Here is a 21,808-nt window from a genome sequence, read left to right as displayed (position 1 = left end):
TTTATAGCTAACTTAAACAAGTATCAGACCTCTACAAACCTATCCAATTCAGGTAATGAGTTGGACTGACTAATTTTTAGTAGTCGCAAGCTGGTTCCTGCTCACTAATTTCACTAAGCTAAGCAAACCCACTAGAGTAAAGATAGCTCTCCATTCCCCTCCTCAAAAAGACAAGCACGCTTGGAACCAGTACAAAGGTGTCATTCATTCCTTCTCCCTCTCTGTGGGTCACTCTCTATAATAGTACTGATTAGAATTTATTTTCACCAGAGCAAGCTAAATAAATGTGAATTCTAGTCCCTTCACCATGCCAAAGAGACGTTCAGGATAGGAGTGGGCAAAAAACACTAGGACATTGGTCTTCATTCTGGATTAAGCCCCAAACATCTGGAGGGCCAAGTTTGGCCATGCCTGCCTAATGCCAACTGGATATCAAGATGGAAGCATTGGCTACTGCTATCAGTAGGTCTTTTAACAGTTAAGACAGTTGCCAGACTAGGATATGAGGTCTGGATCAGAAAATCAATATGGGAGAAGATGCTACACATGCCACATAATAGCCGCATTTCTGGAAGAGAACTAAGAAGTGGGTGTTGATGACAGGAAAACCTACAGATAACTGGTAATTGTAATGTGGAGACTCAGAAGTAAGTAGACATTTGCCAAGAGAGTTTAGTAGATACCACTGACTGTGCTTTGAGATCTTTTTCTTGACACTGGACTCCGATCACATTGCATGCATAGTCTACATATATGGAGCCACCCATGCCCTGGTGTGGCTTTTCCTCACAGAGAGCAGCATTACTTATCAACACCCCATACTGGCTATGGCAAACAGTGCCAGCATCCAGAGTCTAAAATAAATGCATTTTTAAAAATGCAATACACACAACACAGTTACATAACCTATAAAACTAATTTAAAGCCAACAACTCTCTTAAGCATTTCTACAGGAAATTAGCCCTTTATAACTTTCTACAGTGTTCTTACAGTAAAACACAGCCTGCATACTGAGTCAAAAATAGTACCTTTCCTTGAATACATCCATCAAAACACATCTGTACATGGATTTTTAGAGAGCACTTTAATTTGTTCAAATGTTGAATGGAATAAAAGGGGATATGGAGGCAAACATTTAAAGAGATTTTCTGTGTTTTCCTTCCTGACATTCAGCTTGGATTTTTTACACCATGGGGAAATGCTTAATCAAGTACATGTATATTTGAAATACAGGATCCTTGCATGAAAAAAACAACCTGGGCAATATTTTTAAGTGTCAAAAGTTATAGATGTTGTCCCCAAATTGCCCCGTATTTATTTATTTTTAAAAAGCTGGAGTTTTATAGCATTAAACTTTTTTCTTGGCCCATACCTTTGAGATGGGGAAACTTCCATGAACTGCATCGCATCTGAATGTTGCTAATACAAAATGAGTATGGAGTGGAAAGGAATTTTTATACCAAATGTTCCCTGTGCCATGTGGCTCATTTCCTTTTCAGATGATAGAAACTCAAATAACGATTTTTGGAGGAGTTTGGTATAATTTTTGGAAAGGAACACCAACCAAGAGTCAATAATTCTTTTGTTGTGTTCTTCAGATGGCATTTTTACTTATTCATACAACTGAGCTATGTAGAAGTTGTTGGTATGCGATTGTGTCTTTCCTTACTATCCTTACTATCAGCTGCTATGGGGCTCAAACCAAGAACTGTGTGGATTCTTGTTTCTTGAGCCACCAGGACTGCTAGTCAGAGGAGGGAATGACCAACTGTTATTCCTGGGGCCTTCACATTGTGGGAGGGGCCCCAAGGGCCCCTAAAAAATGATAGACTATCGCTTTAAGAAAATGCTAAGAAACTGCAAAAGCTCTGAAACTGCCAAGAAAGCTTTTGTTATGCAAGTGCCCTTTGCCATGGGAAGAGAAGCTGCTAACATCTTTATTGCAGAACATACACAGCTATTACACGTAGGTTCAACAAACGCACAACAGATTTTGCTATAAAAATGTAACACAATGTTTCTACACTGAGGCCATATAGATGACAGCAAAACAGCCGATGCTTATGCTAAGTTTGCGCTGAAGGACACAAGAATGTGAAATAAAGGTCAGGGGAACGCCTTGGAACGTGCAAAGAGAAGATAAGGGAAATGGCCTCGGCGGAAGCATGTACGGGCGGTGCTTGCCATAAACAGATTATATAAAACTTGCTAGGCAAGCTAGGCAAGTGCGCATGTTCAGAGAGGGTGGTGTCAGGGACCAATGAAGAAGGGCTAACAGGGCACTGCACGAGCCAGATAAGAGAATGTGTTGAATTGTGTAGTATGGTTGGATAAGGAAAGGGATGGCGATGTATGGGGTGATGAGGAGGGTATAAAAATTGCTTGCCAACATGCTGTAAGGCCTGCCAGCCTTTGGAAGCGATTCCGTTGGCCGCCTCTGCGCAGAGCTGAATAAACTCTTTCTCTGTGAAACCTCACCCTGGTGTCCATTGACTCCTCTATCATCTCACCCTGGGGCAATGCTCAGAAGGGGAAAAGGCTACAGCGCAAGCGCACTGATATGAAATGTATCCAATAACTGAATGAGGTAATGAGAAATACTTCTATGCATATGACTGGAGAAAATTGAAATGCTTTGTGTAAAAACTTATAAATATCACCCCCCAGACCGCTGAATCGTGGTTGCAGTTTTTGCGGAGTAATCCAACCTATTGCTTGGAAAGTAATAAATGGCTGGACTTTATCTCCTCCCAGCTCCTGAGTTTTATTTGCCACAGACCTAGGAGTTTTTATAGCCTTTGGGGGCTTGCAACAACACCACAGCTCATCCTCTTGGTCACCACCCAGGACTCACTTGCTGTCTTCCTCCATTTTAAGCAAACTGCCATCGAGGAATGCCACCAGATCAGATCCTCTTTGATGCCACCATACGACCTCATTTTTATCTTCCTGCTTGTCACTTGCCCTAGGTACTTGCCCAGTCTCAGGCCTGAGTGCCCAACACTTATCAGTGTTCTTTCAGAGAGGAAATAAAGGTCTCAATTTCAGCACAGTTTTTCTACACTTCCTCCCTCAGCTCTGCCCTCTGGCAGTTGGTTGCCCAGGCAACACCGCTATTCCCTGAGGACCAGCATTCCACAGCGCTCTGCTGCCATGCAAAAGGAGGGCTTGCAAAGTGACACCCCCATCTCCTGTATTGGCTTATTTAGATGGGCAGTTTGCCTGAAGAAAATTGAAGCTCAAGGGAAAGTGCAATTGTCTCATTTTTTAGAGCTTGAAAGTAGATTGATTGTGAATGCTGATGTTGAGCCAGTAGAATAAAGAATTTGTATAATTTGGCTCTACTGGAGCTAGAATAAAATATTGAGGCTGATGGGCAGTTAATGTTGGGAGCTTCTCCTCCTCCTCGTCTCCTCACCCTCACATAACGTTTCATAAGGCAAATTGCAGGCAATGAAGCATAATGGGGATGGCAAAACATAGCACACAGTGATCTCACTTCTCACAGTTTGTTTAACTGAATGTTATGGGGAGTGAGGAAGAGGAAATGTCAAGCCACAGCTTTTGGCAGAGACCACACGTTGGCCATTGAATCCATTGAAAAAGGACTGTCAAGTGGATGTCCTTACATTTGCTCATTCAACCCTACCATGGGCACAGATTCTCGCTGTGGATTATTTTCACCTTAGTTTTCTTAAACAACAATAACAACTAACTTGCACACTTTATACATAAATAGATAAGTAAATTAATTTGCAATATATGTTATTTACATATTCATTGATGTATAATTGCCACTGTATTGAAGTTGGTCATTGCTTGAGACAGACTATATGCACAATGGCTGAGAAGTCAATCTCACAGAATTCAGTGGGGCTCGCTGATTACCTTGAATGTTATGTTTCAGCTGACACGCACATTGCCATCTTCTGAATAAAATACAAGTTTATTAAATAAATTGTTAAAATGGGGGCGGGACTTATTTGCAGTTCAGTGGCAGGAGTAATTCATATAATCCAAGATACAAAATGCAAAATATCAGCAGGGTGCTAAACTATCCCTCCCTGATGCCTGAGTGAGGGAAATGAAACGTTATGTCAAGTTAATATTGAACTCTGAAGTCAAGCTTATTGAGATAGGCTGCAGCCCTAACCCAATTTAAGATGGGAGTAAACCTCACTGAATTCAGTAGGACTTCCTTCTGGGTAGTCAAGGTTAGAACCATAGATCACTTTGTGATGGGCCACTAAACACTTCTTTAATTTTGTCTTTAAGACTCTTTGTTGTTTTATGCCTCTGAAAATTCTTTAGTGTTGAAAGGGAGCACACAGAAGGTAGCTGATTTGTAAACATCTGTTGACGGCTGGGATATGTGTGTCTATTGTACACTGTGAGATACGTAACCCCACCCCACCCCCCAAAAAACAACTTATATTACTGCATCAGTAGCTGATGAAATAGAAGAAAGACATGCAAATAAACCAATTGCTGCAGAATGGAAAATAGCAGATGAAAGCGCGAATGACTTTTGTTAAAGATTGAGTCTTGTTTATTCATACATCCATTGCATCGTATCTCATGTGAACCACGTTACCCAAGATCTTAGATTGTGGACAGCTCTGATGGGAGAGTAATGGTTTCTACCAATTAGTTTTGTGCTTCTATATGAAAGACATATGTTAAGAATGTTACAGAAAATGCTTTGATATAATTTATTCTTTCACTAAGCCTTTGAATATTGTAGTTAAAATGGGTCAAGAGACAGAAAATAAGGTGACCCCAATGAAAGAGAAACTGTGTAATATTTTTCTCAGGGACTCAAGGATGTGCTGGTAAACTTGGCAGGTATTTTTCTCATTGTAGACCTGGCTATATGTAATTCGAGGCTTTACTTGTAGGGATAATATAAATGATGATTCATAGGTAGATACAATATGTATAATTCTAGGGAATTAAAGTATATTTGTGCTATACTAATAAGGATACCTTCTCTAAAGTACAGTAGCTTATAAAGTAAAGTACCTTTTTTCTTTTTCTTTTTTGAGGAAACATTCTTTCCAGCCTGGCCAGTAGAAGGGAAAAGAATTATTACTTTAATTAGGTTGAATCTCTCTTAATTCTTATTTCTTTTACAGGAATCTTAATCCTTTCTCTTGTAACTCTTTATTTCAAGATAGCACAAGCTGTTAAAACCTAATTATTTCTCTGTATCATTACTTTAATTTCAATTTATTCAGAAACCCTTTTAAAATGCTGTGTAATTTGAGCATATTGTATTTTCTATTTTATGATTTTCAGTAAAACTTGTTAAAATTCATTTCTGACCTTGCTTTATTTCCTGGGGAAGTATTTAGCTCTCTGTTCTTCTAACAATAAGAAAGTTCTGGAGACAAACAGTGCTGTGGAAATTAAAAGTGCACATGGGGGCTGCTTTGATAGCTAGGGCTCCTTAGTCACTATAACTTGGCGTTACCACAAGCCTCTCCTCTGTGCTTACTGTGACCTCTAGTATCAATGATATATTCTAGAGTCTACAGAGGCATTTTGGAACATTCATCCTCCTTATGAGCAGACACAGTAGCCCATCTGGTCTGTGAGCTGAACATCACCATTTCTGTCTCTGCTCATCCACAGTATCTTTCTACCATTTGAGTTTGTGCCTACTATTCCTTCCACACAGAGAAATCTGCTTGGGGATGATCCCATTCTGGAATTGCTTTTCCAGAACCACAGACATGGTTTTCCAGAACCTCATCCATGGGAAACATGGGACGGCAAAAGATTTTTCATGCATGCAATGACAGAACTTACTTGATTCACAAATGCTTGCTAAAACGTTTTAAACTCATATAACTATTGTGTTATCCAGCATCACAGACTAGTATAGTGAATGCTGTGCATGGTACATATTCATCATATGAAACTTCAGATATCTTTGAGGCTCAGGTACCAAATCTGAATTTATTCATTTACTGGATTTAAAAATATAATAATATTCTCATTCATTAACCCCAAAAAATGGGGGGGGGGCATAGAGCCAAAACATACAATTTTTCCAGAGGCATGTGGAATGAAAAGTCTTCATGTAATTAGAAGGCATATTATGTTGTAGAATGCCAATTTAAATTTCAACTGTATGGATTAAAACAAAATACAGACAAGTGTCACTCGCCCTGACTGAATACCTTTCACAAACTTAAGCAGATGGCAACACTCTGGATTGTAAGTACAGTAAGCCCGCAACCTACACTCACTTTACTTATGCCAACGCTACCTTACGTGGGCAACCAACCAACCAACCAATAAATAACGAAGAAAAATGCAGGGGAAATAAGGGGAAATCAACAACAGAAGGGGACAGGAGAGCAGGAAACAACAGTTGGCAATCCCATCAGCCACTGCACTTATTTTCCACCAATGGTTGGTGTGGTAGAAGTAAAAGTGAGTAGAGCAATATATGAGCATTCTACTTTTGTGAAGTAGGCTAGTTTTTACATCCACTCACAAAACTGAGTGTTTCCAATAGGTGCTACATGCTGACTCCTAGTGCCAGTGAAGCCTCTGACATCAGTTGACTTCAGGCCTCTTCAGCATGTGGAAGAGCTAAAATATGGCAGCTTCTCAGTCCCTCCTCTTGTACTGCAGTGATAATTATAAACAGCTCAAGGATCGCATGCAGGTAGCAGACAGATTAAGCTGCCAGTGACACAACAGATGTGAGAAACGCACAGGTTTTCACTGAACGTCCGTGAGCATGCTCCAAGTAAAGTTAAATTCAAAGAAGCTTCCATACATCAACTAATATCGACAGGGTTATGAATGGTGATTATGAGACTCAATGTCACAGGACAGTTTAAGTGACAGGTAAAAAAGTAAGGTGAAAAGATCTGTGCTATATTTTTTAACCAAAAATGTGCAATCTCATTTATAAAGATGAGCAAGAAGTATTTCCAGCTGTAAATATATTCATTGAATACATCTTGATTTAGAACTTGAACTGCTTGGATTGCTATGTGTCAGCTCCTTGCTGTCAATCACACTGCTTTATAGAACCGTGCTATATGATTGATACAGCTTGATGCAACACATCAAAACTGTACAAAATAAATAAAACTCGGGCGCATATGTTAAAACTGAAAGAGGTGAAACATGCTTATTTTATAAAGTGAAGTGAACTTTTTTCATTTAACAATAGGAAGGTTGAAGAACTAAAAGCATGAAGATGAATTTGGAGCCAAGGGAGTCTGTAGGAATTACTGTGGCTGATTAACCTGAAAGGGGGCTATAAGCAACAAAGAATATAGACTGCATTATGGAACAGCAACTCCTCAGTCAAATATAGCCTCCAAGAAGCGACCAGGCCCAGTAGCAGCCTACTTAGAAGCATCTGGTGAGGAAACTATGTATTCCAGAGCAAAATTTACAAGCAGGCTACTTTGAAGGGTGTCATAATCTCGTTGCTGGGCAACAACTTGCAGAGTTCAGTGGAGGGAGAGGCCAGCCAACCAGGAGTGTCTCTGAGGTGTACTTGCCTGGAGGCAGAGTCATCATCCAAAGTCAGATCCAGTCTTAGGGTCGGGCACACAGCAATCTGCGTGGTCAGATGGTCCAGGGGTCAGGAAATCCGATGATCAGAGGGTCAAGGGTCAAGACTAGCAGGAAGCAGCAAGGTAGGACCAGGAAATACAAGCGCTGTTACTGGCATCTGACTGCTGCTGGAAGCTCTGCTTAAGAAGGCTGTAGCCAGCTGGTCCTTATCCGTGTCTTCTCCTCAGTGTCCTTGAAGGCTGATCAGTTGCAGGTGGGAGTCACTCCACCTTCTCCCCCGTCAGACAGGCAAAGCTGACTCCTGGCCCCATGACAGAGGGCTAGAGGTTGAGATGTTGGTCCATCTCACACTTCTCAAAGTGGCCTCCAGGAACATGAATGGTCAACCAGAGGACTATACCATATGAAAGAGAGAATGCATTGGACCCAGAGAATGCCCACAGAAGGTGGCAGGGGGAAGCCAACTTTCCTTATTCCCATCTATGCCCCTCCACCATAGCCCCCTGATCCTGCTCCTTTACAAAGTCTCTCCCAAGTGTTAGAAGACCTTGCAGAATAGGGTGGCATGCAGCACAGAGGTTGAGAGAAAAGGGGATTCCTGAAAACCAGGCAATGCCAGCTTCTGCAAGTAGGGACGCTGGTCACACAAGGTGCCTCTGCCTGATTTGGGGGGAGGGATATTGACCATTTCAGTGTCGACAGGAATGTTTGTCCCGATGCGTATCAGCTGGTATCTGCAACAACGGCAAAAGCAACAAATCTGCTTCCAGGTGTGGATGCCATTTGCCAGAGCGGGCGTCTGTCTACAGCATTTCATATGCTTCAACTTCACGGTGAGTGTGGGTGCCTTTCAAGTCATATCTCCTACAATGCAGGTTCCTTGCTGTTAATGTATTCAGATTTTAAAGACCCTTACATATGAAGTGTAACTCTGTGCAAACTCAAAGCCAGGTAGGAGTGGTCCCAGAGGAGTGAGGAAAGTCACATGTGTGCAATTTAGTTTCCAACTTCAAAGCAGGTTCCAATTCTTAAACTTCATAGAGGGCTTAATTTGCGAGGAAAAACCGGAGGCACCAGATTTATATGAGCTGATTATAAATTGCCCTTAATCTTATGCACATATATACTGACAACACAGTGCTTGGAAGAGAAAAACAACCGTGCTGTTTGTGGCTATAAACTCAAGATGGGCAGACAAGGAAAGAAAATGATATTGAGTGACCACCTCAATATCATTTCACTTCAACAGTAGTTTATTTGGTCTTTCATTTATTTGCAATTTGTCAACAAAATACTTCCCCCAAAGGCCCAAAATGTGCATCCGTTTTTAAAACAGACTTTTTATATATTTTATATATTATATATTTTTATATATTATATATTTTAACTCCCCTTTAGCTGGCCAGGCTCAAAAACAAACACACAATTATTTTTTAAAATGCCCTTAGATATTTTGTATGTGTGTGTGGTTTCTCTGCTTTGTTTGTGATTAATCTACTGTTCATCCATCCCGGTTCAGAAAGTTTTCATTGCTGCTTTGTTTGCAACTATTACATTTTGCATTGTTCTCTCATAATATATTTGGTTTAATATTTGGCCTGAACCAGCCCTGCAGGATGGGCAGATTAAGACTAGGATGATCTGTCCTTTAGGCTAATGGGTTCCAACTGATTATTGAATGCCATTGGGTTTGTTTTCCAGTAGGCAGAGCATTGGAAAGAAGCATTCTATTGCAGCTTGGCTTTGATATGTGTGCTGCACAAAACTGTTTGTCTGGTTTGCTAGTGTGTCCATGGGCCCAAAAAGGTTGGTAACCCCTGAATTTATCAGTGCTACATTGCCTTTAATCTATCATACAAACAGATGGAGCTCATTTTATCCCATTTGTTTCCTCCACAGACATGTTTACATACAAGTACATGCGCACAGGCCAGCCTTCTCCAGCCTGGTGTGCTCCAGATATTGTTGGACTATAATTCCCACCATTCCTGACTGTTGGCCATGTTTACTTGGGCTGATGGGATCTGTAGTCAACAATATCTTATGAGGCCTTATGAGGAACGGCTAAGGGAGCTGGGCATGTTTAGCCTGGAGAAGAGGAGGTTAAGGGGTGATATGATAGCCATGTTCAAATATATAAAAGGATGTCATATAGAGGAGGGAGAAAGGTTGTTTTCTGCTGCTCCAGAGAAGCGGACACGGAGCAATGGATCCAAACTACAAGAAAGAAGATTCCACCTAAACATTAGGAAGAACTTCCTGACAGTAAGAGCTGTTCGACAGTGCAATTTGCTGCCAAGGATTGTGGTGGAGTTTCCTTCTTTGGAGGTCTTTAAGCAGAGGCTTGACAACCATATGTCAGGAGTGCTCTGATGGTGTTTCCTGTTTGGCAGGGGGTTGGACTCGATGGCCCTTGTGGTCTCTTCCAACTCTATGATTCTATGATTCTATGATATCTGGAACATACAGGTTGGGGAATGCTGGCATAGACAGACTCCAAAGAAAAGGACACAAATTTGTACTGCTAGATTCAAGATTCTAACCGATTTTCATGTTTGCATATTTGACTGTGCATCATTTCATGCATTTATTTGCTTTTTGCTACAACTATTCTAATTTCATACATTGGTTGCTTGGATATTATTATTTTTTACACCTGGAAGAAAATTCATGAGCTACATTCTTATAGCTAACCAAGCTTTTCCTCTTTAGCTGCACAATTCCGAAAGGAACAATTCGCCGTTAAATGGGTTCATCATTTCTTTTGTGTCTTCCTATGCATCACGTTTAGATACGTTCCCCAAGATATGCAGGCATTCAGCCATGCTTTGCAATATGTCCTTGCAGCAGGGATATTTCATTTAGGCAAGAGGAAGAGAGGGAATAAAATCCTTGACTAGAATTTTGCTATTTTTTCTTTTAATGTTAAATTTAATTCAATATCTCTCTATGCTACCTCCCATGTAATCTAAATAGTTTTCTAGCTGAAAGTATTCCCCCCCTCCACGAATGGCAAGATTAATAGCCCAGTAAGTTGTGTGTTGGAGCAGTAGTTTGTTTGAGTTATTTTCTTCATACACATGGGCTACAAATGCAGTGCCTCCACGTGCTTCTTTTCCAGAACAAGGGACACATTAATGTGATATATTTTAGCACTATCGTCTTGTCTCTTTCTCTCCCCTATCCCACCCCACTCCTAAATGATCTTAAATCTGTTTGCCTAGATCAAATGGGAAGGAGAATGTTGCACTCGGTTTCTTCAGCTCCTTCCCCATTCCTCCTCCTGACAGTGCAAGGCTTGGCCATGCCATGCCCACAGGAGGCAGAGATGTGTCTGTCTTCTAAATGGCAATTCCTTGGAGAGACAGTATCCATTATTAGTACATGTAGAGGACAGTAATTGGAATCCCATGTGATTAGAAGAGCACTAACAGCATTTGCTAAAGATTCCCACCAACCTCAACTGTCATGTGCGTTCCTGATGGCCAGTCTCCCAACAAGAATTGCCATTTTATCCCCTATTCCCCAGCCTTTTAAATGTTTCAGTACAAAACCTACTATGTTACACACAGATTTTATTTCTGCAACAGCATATCTTTTTAGTGGTTTCCCATATTCTCTTCTCCGCTTTGTTCTTTTGCATATACAGCTTTTCTCTATATACATACTTTTACTTTTTCTCTTTTCCTTGGGTTCAAGGGGGGCAGGGGAGAGACACCTGGTGTGTTATAGAATCTTGTGCCACAATTTGAAGAACCTGCTGTGAGTGAAAATGACTAAGACCATGTGGTTCATTTCCAACACAGCAGGTGTCATGAGAAAAGCAAAATGGGAGCCTGGTGCTTCCCCTCACATTCCAGCCTTTGGAGCCAGTTGGTAGCAGACAACCATTGTTAACAGCCTAAACCACCCAGTGAAAAGAGAAGGTCACATCTTTTCCGACTTAAACGTGAATCTGTGCTAGGGCAAATTGCAGACTGATGCCACACAAACTGAGCTCAGTATACTGTTTTCAAACATTTCATTGCTAACACATGTAGATTTCCAATTATACTCCATTCAGCTCACCGTAACCCAATAACTCACGTAGGAAGGTGGGAATATCACAAGCAAGCAGCATACACAAATACTATTCTTTTACAGAAGCAACGAATCTAAGGTATATTAGACCTCAAGAGAGACACCAGAATGCTAGCCAGTTGCTAGTTACTATATATAGCAGGGATGGGGAACCTGTGGTTCCGTGGATCTTTTTGAATTCCAAGTTCAACTTCCATCAGCCCCAGCCAGCATAGTCAGGGATTATAGGAATTGTAGCCAGCAACATCTGGAAACCCACATTTTCCCCATTACTATAGAAATAATTCACACGTACCATGTTGCTTGAAGAGAAAGGGAGTTATGCAATAAACATAATTGTAATATTCTTGCATTACACAGTTCTCATGCACTTCTTACAAAATAGCCCCATGACCAAAGTTCTCCAGAAGAGCCACAATCCAAGGATTTCAAACATCTATGGACTCAAAACACACACAGAGGTGAAACTAGGAAAGGCTACCTTATAGATCCTAAGATTTATCAGCGCTATTCTAGGCTGTATTTGTAGAACCCATACTACTGATTAACTGCTTGTATGATCTTTGTTCTGAAAGTCATTTAAGATTCTTTTCACCAAGTCAGAAGAGATGGTGGATATGGTTGCTGAATAGACCTACAGCACGTATGCCTTTTTCAAAGTTCTCTGTTTCCCGATTAGTCAAAACCAATTCATCCAATTAGCCCCTTATCGTACAACCACATCAACGTCTATATTCATATCTCCCCGCTTCTGTGTTGACTACAGCAGTATTGAAATTAAGTCTAATTAAGCAGACTTATGGATTCTCACTAATGGCTCTGTATATGTATAAGTACATGTTCCCCATAGCTATTTGTTCAAGGAACTCTTCATATCATTTAACTCACTTCAATTATGCATATTATAGCTCGCCTACTGATGATTTTGCATAATTATTTTTTAAATATAAGTAAATGTGACCTGCAGGATTTTCAATATTAACTTAAGATTTTAAGATATTGGTTTGGCATGCAATTTGGTTTCCTTTCTTTGAGTTGGAGATCCCCGTGAAGTTTAATTTTAAAATTGTATGATTGGACAAGGTCAGGAAGCAGATGATATGATGACGGATCATTCTTAAATACATATTTCCAGTATATTAAATGTGCATCCAGATGATTATGTTGTAAGCCACTTTGATAACTTATTTTACCAGGAGGGCAAAAAACTATTGAAGAAAATAAATTTTAATATATCTAAATGCAGTCTTCTTATACTGAACTAAATGATGCTGCTGCCATGAGTCCAGCTGAAGTTTGCATGGCAGAATCAATAAGGACGCTTGCCTGCTTACTACCTGCCACAAATAGAGGCAACTATGTGAAGGATTGTCTTCCTGTTAAAACCAGATGGATTCAAGGGAAATCACAGCTTGTGTTTGAAACTGTATGAAAATGCTTGGTCAGAAAACTAATCTAAGTGCCTCTTTCCAGCACCAATTAGAGCTGTTTCCCACCCACTCCCGCCCCATTTGTTGATAGAGGAGCTTTGCTTTTAACAGCTACATGGCAGATGAGAAATTCAACAGGAGGGAACTTTGCCTATCATTGAAACACTGTTTAATTCTCCTATGCCACTGTGAACAGCACAGAGTCTCTATCAGGAAAACAGTGGCAACCATAGGACTGAAAACCACAGAAGAGAGTGATGCCATCCAAAAGCGATGTGAATAAAGATTTTATTCTCTTTTTCTGCAAGATATTCCCCTGAAAGGCTATATATGTGCACTGGGGATTTGAATATTTCTGTTAACTTTCTGTTGTGTTGTTTTTTGTAGGGCCAGCATGTGTGAGGTAAGAATCAAGAAGTTGCTCATCCTCTCCTTCTGATACCTGTACAAATTGCATCAGAATTACAATGGTAACATGAAAAGGAGCCACTGCTCAGGTCTTTTACAGAATAGCTGCAAGGTAACATGTAGACTACAATGTACTCTTTTCAGCAATATCATGTTTCTGAAATGTAGGTCAGTTTTATTAATAAAATGGAGTACTGGAAATTAAATGTTCTTCTGATAAAAAAATAAACCAGGTTGCCATAGAGCAGTGTTTCCCAAACGTTTTTGGGCAACGGCACACCTGTTTACCGGAAAAAAATCTCGCGGCACACCACCATTAAAGCCCCGCCCCGTGACGTCAGCGCGCAGCGTCACGCCGGGAGGGACGCACAAAAGTTAAAGTTTTTTCCCTCCCCGCGAAGCAACGAAAGAGGGCGCCTCAACACCGGGAGGTGGGCAGGGAGCGGGGGGAGCGGCCAGACGGGCTCCGCTGGGGGACTTTCGGCTGCCGGAGGCGGGGAAGGGGCGGCTGCAGCGGACCCGGAAGTGGTTGCGCCCATCGGGGGCGGTGGGAGCGCGCCGTGCGGGTTGGTGGGTGGGGGAAGGAGAGGAAGAGGAGGGGGCGGCGGCGGCGGCCGGAGGCTGGACGGATCCGCGCAGGGACGGCGCGCGAGCCGGGAGGAGGCGCGAAGAAGGAGGCAAGGCGAGAGCAGCGCGGCTCAGGATGCATTCGGACTGCCGGCTGCTGCGCCCGAGACGCGGGGTATGGTGAGCAGCCCGGAGCGCCCGCTCCCCCGGGGGACCCGGCCGGCGCTGGCCTCCCTCCTCCTCCTCCTGTTGCTGCTCAGGCGGGACGCGGCGGCGCAGAAAGGTGCGTGCGGGAGCCCCGCCGGGAGGGGAGGGACCAGAGCCTTCCCGCCTTTCTTGCTTGGCGCCCACCCAAAAGCCCGCCGGGTTTTCGCGCCTTCCTCCAGTAGGCCGGCCGAAGCGAGCGGCGATGGGATGTGGGAGCTCGCTCGCTCGCCGCCCCGCGTGTGCTCGCCGCCGCCGCCCCGCCTCTCGCCGCCCGACTCGCCCGTCTCCCTCCCACGGAACACAAGGCAATGTTCGGCGGCACACTAGTGTGCCGCGGAACACCGGTTGGGAAACACTGCCATAGAGCACCTAAGAAGGTTCAGCCCTTTGTTCTGCTAGTCAGTGCGGCTCTTCTACATAGGTTTTTCAAAAGTAAATCTTCAAGCACAACCCTGTCCTTGATTTATAACTTCTTGATGAGGATAGTGTAGCTGTAGTGATGGAGCCACTGGTATGATGATGAGATGGATCTATGCTGGCATAACCAGGGTGAAACATTGATGCAAGAGTAGCATGACAAGACTGGCATATAGGGGAACAGTTTGGAGCAGTTTCCCAAACTTGGGTCCCCAGCTGATTATGGACTATAATTCCCATCATCCCTGGTCACTGGTCCTGCTAGCTAGGGGTGACGAGTTGGTAGTCCAAAAACACCTGGAGACCCAAGTTTGGGGAACCCTAGTTTAGAGGGTTGCAGATGAGGCAAGGAAGCAAGGGACTTAGGAGGAATCCAAAGCTCATTCAGAGGTTGGGTCCTAGTCTCAATTATGGCATAATGCTATTCCAGAAAAGAAGACAACTTTAAGTTAAACACACCTTTTGAAGCTAAAAATCCAGACTGATTGCCCCTTGCCTCCTTTCTCTCAAAAGCCACAACAGAAGATAGAATTCAGACCTACTCTGCACCTGGTCATGCCATACCAACAATGGAATAGATGTCTTAGCCAGAGGATACACACCTCAGATGTCAATTCATGTGATAATAACATCCTGTCACCATGTTTAAAGAACTCAGATTGTACAAGTAGGAAATTGGGTGAAAACACGCTTTGTCCAGGACTTTTTTTTTTTTTTTTTTTAGTAGCTGTTCTGATCCAGGAGCTGACTCTAGTAGAACAAGGTGAAACAATGTAGAAGTGGTTGAAATATTCAGAACAAGTGGTTCCACGTGGAGCCGGACCAAATGAAGAATATTGCATTAGAAACAGACTATCCCTGACAAAGTCTTTAAAAGTGCTGCCACTCAATCCAGAAAGTTATCTCCAGCATGCAGTGGGTAAAGTTCCTCTGTTTAACCTGAACTTGCTATACGTGCTTAGGGCAAAGACTCTGGTTTGCTGGGACTTCTGGGCTAGCAGCCTCAAGGTCAGAGAGCATCAATGCAACTTTCTCAGGTCACAGATGTGTTGGCAGAATAGCCTCATCATGTACTGCAGTTTCTGGAGACCACTGTGGTTAGCCCTGTGAGCAATTCCCTCTCGGCCTTCAATTCTTCCTCCAAGCCCAAAACTCCATCCCCCAATGTCATGATGCTGCTTAAGTAATTTGCCTTTCCTTGTGCATTGTTTGATGCTCTCTGTGCATAGGTATGCATGAGTTTGACCAAACTGCAGGAGGCAGTGGAAGACAGGAGTGCCTGGCATGCTCTGGTCCATGGGGTCACAAAGAGTCGGACATGACTAAACAACTAAAATGCATAGGTAATGGGCAGGTTTTGTGGGTGCCCTGTGCTGCTATTGGTGATAGCAGTGTTCCTATGCATGTGTGTTTTGCTATGTTACGCCTTGTTTCTAACCATGGCTTTTTTGTTTTTGCTTTCTTCATTTACATTTTGTTGGTGGCCACCATTGCATTGGGAGTGTAGCATGGCACTGCTAAATCTCATCACCAAAAGTTAATTCAGCATCACAGGTGAATTTGTAAAAGCCACCCAAAAGCTCAAGTGCCACTTAGCTCTCCTTAGACACCTGAAAAGCACTTGGGTGCTTTCTAACCATTAGCAGCCATCTTTTTTCTAAAAATTCTGAAAGCTTAAGGTTCCACTCTTTAACCACTTAGCCCACATTAGAGCTACTAGAACAGAATTACTCTGCTCCATGTTATTAAGATTACAGCTCAAAAATGCATTCCTGGTGCCACCAAAGTCATGCAGAAAAAAATCCAATACAATATTAAGAGGGTTCAAATGTCATTGCAGTAAGAGGAAGCAGAATTTTCTAGGACTTTTTCTATAAACAGCTAAGAAACGTTTTTAAAAAATGTTTTTCCATATTGTGTGTGTACCCCAGTCTCTGAGCAGTGAGAGACTCCAGGGGTCCTAGCATGTACCCAGGGTTTAGTTTCCTTGGAATGAAGCTCAAGGGTGTATTTAGTATATATGGTTTTATTTACACACATATACAACTTGACCATAGGATAGGGGGGTTCACAATATTAATACTCCAACAGATTTTGCCCCCCTATTAGGTCCCTAGGGAACCCCTCCTTCCCCCCAAAGGCATATCTTTGGATTCAGCATAGCTGAGAGAGTCAAGCTTCTCTCTCCAGCTCTTTCCAAAGCTCACATACCCAGTTCACTAGGTCAAATGTGGAATTAGGAATTAGGAGGTAAGTGGCAGCCACATTTGTAAGATATTGTTATAGGTTTGGGGGATTAGTCTAGATCATATCTCTGGGTCCCTTCCAGGTCTATGATTCTGTGTCTGTGTCATTAGAATCAACCCTCTGCAATGCAGGAATCTTTTTATCCAACATGGGGCTCAAACCCATGACCTTGAGATAAGTCTCATGCTCCCCCAACTATATGTGCAGATACATATACTTCTCCATTGTTGGACAAATATGGTTGAAGGCCGACAAGAGGTTTGAGGAGAATGCCAACATTCCTCTATGCACCTCAGCCTTCTTGGACATTAGCAACAAGAGATAGTTTATCAACATTATCAACAGGGCTTTTTCTTTGGCCAGAACTCAGATCTGGCACCTCTCAGGTGGGTGCCTTTGTCATCATAAGAGAACAAGGGAGGTGTTCATGGTGATGTCGGGCACCTCTTTTTCTAGAAAAATAGCCCTGATAATTATCAACAATATGAATGACTGCCATCACATCATTTCTGATGTACAGTGTAAAACGTACACAATCCTACATGCATTTCCATTTTATGTCCATTAATTATGCCTCCCTTTCTGCTCTATCCAAGCTCTCACTTTGCCCTCAGGCAGTAAGTCCATCCATTCCTAATTACTATGCACACCTATGGAATTGTGCTTGGATGGCATTATCAACAGAGAAAGAGATTAGAAAAATATGGGCAGAGAACAACCTGCCCTAAGACTCGTAAATCTCCCACAGCTGTTGCTCCCTGGGACGCATCTTTCCCCAATCTACCTCAGCAGCCTTGCCCAACTCTAATGCTGTGCATCGTCACTCTGCAGGTCCTTTTGCAATCACTTCAAAAGCATCCAGAAGTGAACACTGGGCTAGAAGTAGCATTAGGCGTGGGCTTTCATGACAGATACATTCTTTAAGTCTCCCTGTTGGAGATATGAAAAGAGCCCTGCTGGATCAGATCAAAGGCTTGCATAGCACAGTATTCTGTTCTCACAGTGGCCAGTCCTTTTACTTCCTCATTTCCCAAACAGAAGACTTGGCATGCAAAAGGATTTTGCTCAACCATTTGGCGTGAACCTCCACAATCTGCAGCCAACAGATCATGCTCAGATTGGAACACAGACATGCAAATTAGAGAGTTCATCTGCAAATCTTTCCGAGTATATCTCACTCCTGATGAAAGGTTTGGTTTATTATTATTATTAAGTGATCTGAGGACTTGCTGGCTCTTCTTTATTTTTTAGAATCACTTCTAACTACTTGCAGCCGCTACAAAGTGTGGCACTTGCTGTGCTCACTGGAAAGTTTTGAGTGAAAAGCCCCCAGAAGTGGCAGTACATTGTGAATGCCATCACGTCCTGTGATATTGTATGGGGGAAAGATGGCTGCCCCATGTTTGGTGGAAGCTTTGTTCACAACATCCCTGTAAGGTTGACAGTGCACAGGGCTGCATTAGCCATTAAGCAAAATAAGCACGCGCTTAGGGTGCTTGGCAGGGGGTTGGACTCGATGGCCCTTGTGGTCTCTTCCAACTCTATGATTCTATGAGGGTGTCAAGGGAAGGGAGCACCACAGAAGTTTTCCATTGCTGGATTTACCATGGGTCATATGGTGTAACTAAACAAAAATAAACATTATTTATACAAATATACAAACATAAACACTATATTCCATCTTACTGTAGATTTTGTTTCATTTTGAAAAAATGTTTTTTTACAGTTTCTTATTGATTATATTTTAAATTAGATGTATATGAGGGCACCCAAATCTTTTAAGTGCTTAGGGCCTCTTATTGATCTTAATCCAGCCCTGCCAATTAAACATATAGATTGACCTCCTCCAGATTACAACTCCTATTAGTCCCAGCCAGCATGGTGAAGCTGACTGGGGCAGATGGGAGTTACAGGGCAAAACGTATATAGGGCAACAGGCTGGAGAAGACTAGTCTAGATTTAGGAAATTACTTGACACTCCAAAGTTATTCAAAATCTGACGTATGTACTGATGCTTCACTGGTAAGGCAAAAAGTTCAGAAAATCTGTTCTGAATTGCCCGATAAATACATGAGCCTCTAAACTGTCTTAGGAGAACGCAACATTAAAATGAATTGAAAGCAAGGAACAGATGCACACAGAGCTGGAATTAGCTTGTGTTAAAAATTAAGTAAAGTAAAGTGGAGGGGGGAGGAGAAAGGAAAGAAGGCGGTATGATCGAAACATGAGGAAAAGCAGCAAATGTGAACCAAATCACCATAAATGTCAGTCTCTCAAAGTACACACCTGTTCTCTCCACCCACCCCTGCTGAGCACATGAAAAAACCAATTTCAAAAGACTGTAGTGAATATGAAAATTACAGGCCCATCCATCACCATTATTCCCTCTATAGAAACAACGGCTGAAAAGGGAACAGAATAAACACATTAAACCTTTTTTATTATTTGAAAAGACACATTTTCTACAGACTCAGGCTTACACTGAATCATCAAGGGCAACAATAACTTGGAACTGGCAAGTAATGTTTTAATGCCACGAGGGCCTGCATTGGTGGGGGGAAGGACAGGGCGGGGCATCTTGCATTTTATATAGTAATAGTATCTGTCTCAAACAGGTATCACCCAATAACCTTGCTATATGTCTCAGTGAAGACCTATCACACAGCAATGACAACGCTCTAACTAACTGTTGAATGAAACAACCTAGAAACACCTTAAATTAGTGTTACATTTTCTTTGACCAAAACGTTGTTCCTGATTAAAGTACAGGAAGCAGGTTCCAAGCTAGCCTTTCTCCACCCGCATATCGGTAGCACAGAAAATGTTTCAGATGCTAAACGAGTCTAAATGGAGACACTCCATGCACCAATAAAATGGAAATAGTAAGTGGGTTGGCTGTTGAACCTAAATATTACAGTTCACATAAAGTCACAGTATACACCCCTATTTTCATTGGAGAAATGTTGGAGGAGACATATTTATTTTCATTGGAGAAATGTTGGAGGGTATGCAGTAAACCCATTCAAATCATTAAACCTAAGCTAGTCATGTTGACTAACTTCAATGGGTCTGTTCTAAGTAGGAGTAAGACACAGCCCCATTTCCCCTCTAAGAACCCCCATTTTATCACTCAAAGAAGTTTCAGAGTTTCACCTTTAGATACTTAAACTAGTAGAACTCATATGAAAAGGAAGTCATAAAGCACCTAGCAGGCCACAATGCATGCTTGTTGGCTCCTCCAACCTGGTAAATTCCAGTTGTTGTTCAACTACAACTGTCATCAGCCCCAACCAGATTAGCTAAAGGTAAGATATGATGGGAGTTGCCATTCGGAACATCAGGGAGGCAAAACATTTGGGGGCTGGGAAAGGTTGGCAAATACCTTGGTGGTTCCAAGTTGTGCTGACCTGTTCTAAATTATGGTTAGAGATAATTTTTTTCAGAATAACTCAGAATCAACAGAGGACAGATCATTTTGAAGACATATGGCAACTTCCATAGAATCAGAAGCACAGTAAAAAATGTGATTTGTACACAAACCTTTATGGGCATAAAAACCTCACAATTAATTGCCCTGTCATGGGATATTGAGAACTGCTTCAAGAATAAAATATTCACATTTAAATCAAACCAGGGAGGTTAAGGCTGACAATATCCTTCTCCCAACGAACACTGTTAATATTTTACAAACTAATTTGTGCCCTACAGAGTATGCCTTCAGTCTTGTCAGCTTCATGAACATGCAGTGAATCTACAGTAACAATTTTTTTTTTTTAAAAAAAGAATTAGTTGAGGGTATAGAATGCCATTAAATATGTACAGGTACAAACAGAAATTAATCTGAAATTAATCATGTAGAGCAATGCAGGTCTGCGGTTCCCTGCTCCTAACTAAATTCTCATTTAAAAAAAAACAAAGCCATGCAGCTTGTGAAAAACAAGCCAACATTAAAAATTCAGGAAATGTTTGCCAAATCTGCTGGAGACAGTGTAGACAGCTAAAGGCTGTCAGTGGGGAATATTGTCATAACACTAAGAATAATGTGTTATCTGGTGCCTAACACTGAACACAGTGTAAACAATTAATCATGGGACAAAAACTGCTGAAAATCAATAGGGTTCTGAGTTGCATTTACAGCTTCCACTGATCAAGAAATTTCTCTGCCTTGCTGCTTATGATGAATAAATTGTGTTAACCTTTCTTGACACAATATGTCATTCTCTGAAATGTATGCATCTCACACTGGCATCTGGAAGAGATGCATTTTAGGTGTTGGAAAATGCAAATGCCTGTGGAAGGGTGAGAACAGAGCAGATGCCAGAAGCAGGAGAGGATCGAAAGAAGGTTCAGCAAACTATCAAAGCAGACTCCTTGGTAGGCGTGCCTGCAAAACTGCAGTTCAGTGTTTTGCAGTAGAATAGGACAGAAGCAACACATTCCTTGTATAGTCAGTTTACAGCAAGGCCAGGCCTGCTCAATTTGTGGAGACACGAGGCCGGGAGTGGCTAACCTTTTTTTGCCCTGAGGGTTGGCCAAACATCCAAGCGGCACACGCCAGCAGTGGGCATGGTCAAAGTAGCCATCACGCATGCTCCCCACATATACAGACCATATGCTCCTCACATATACATTCAGCCAGGCATTCCACCCCCTGAAAAGGTAGATCACTGCATAATTTTCTGCGAATATTGGCTATCCCGTTTTTTGTAGCAGCCACCATTGCTGCCACCCAGACATGGGGTGAAGGACATGGGTTTGTTTGTTTGTTTGTTTGTTTGTTTGTTTGCATGAGACAGAAGAGGAAGCCACCTCTGGTTGGCAGGCAGCAGTGGCAGGCAGAACAAAGATGCTGGTACTCCCATTCATCCTTATAAAGATGAAAGCAAACCTAACCCGTGATGTAA

The 21,808-nt window shown here is 42.1% G+C and overlaps 3 long non-coding RNA genes across 4 annotated transcripts in view; 2 read left to right on the top strand and 1 right to left on the bottom strand.

The window, feature by feature from the left end:
• Nucleotides 1-3,081, bottom strand: part of LOC310706698 — a 139,856-nt gene extending 136,775 nt beyond the window's left edge. For both annotated transcript variants that reach the window (XR_014526080.1, XR_014526081.1), the window contains exon 1: nt 2,855-3,081. This is a non-coding gene — a long non-coding RNA (uncharacterized lncRNA). The remainder of the gene's footprint in view (nt 1-2,854) is intronic.
• The window catches only part of LOC310706671, a 276,435-nt gene that overhangs the window by 100,610 nt on the left and 154,017 nt on the right, over nt 1-21,808 (top strand). The window lies entirely within an intron of this gene.
• Nucleotides 7,522-13,588, top strand: LOC310707572. Its single transcript, XR_014526592.1, has 3 exons — nt 7,522-8,381; nt 9,253-9,354; nt 13,446-13,588. It is a non-coding gene; the product is annotated as an uncharacterized lncRNA (long non-coding RNA).

The sequence above is a fragment of the Podarcis liolepis genome, assembly GCF_965112155.1.
Source record: "Podarcis liolepis genome assembly, chromosome: 5".
Taxonomy (NCBI): domain Eukaryota; kingdom Metazoa; phylum Chordata; class Lepidosauria; order Squamata; family Lacertidae; genus Podarcis; species Podarcis liolepis.
Note: the sequence above shows the minus strand (reverse complement) of the source record. Positions and strands in the feature narration are given on the sequence as shown.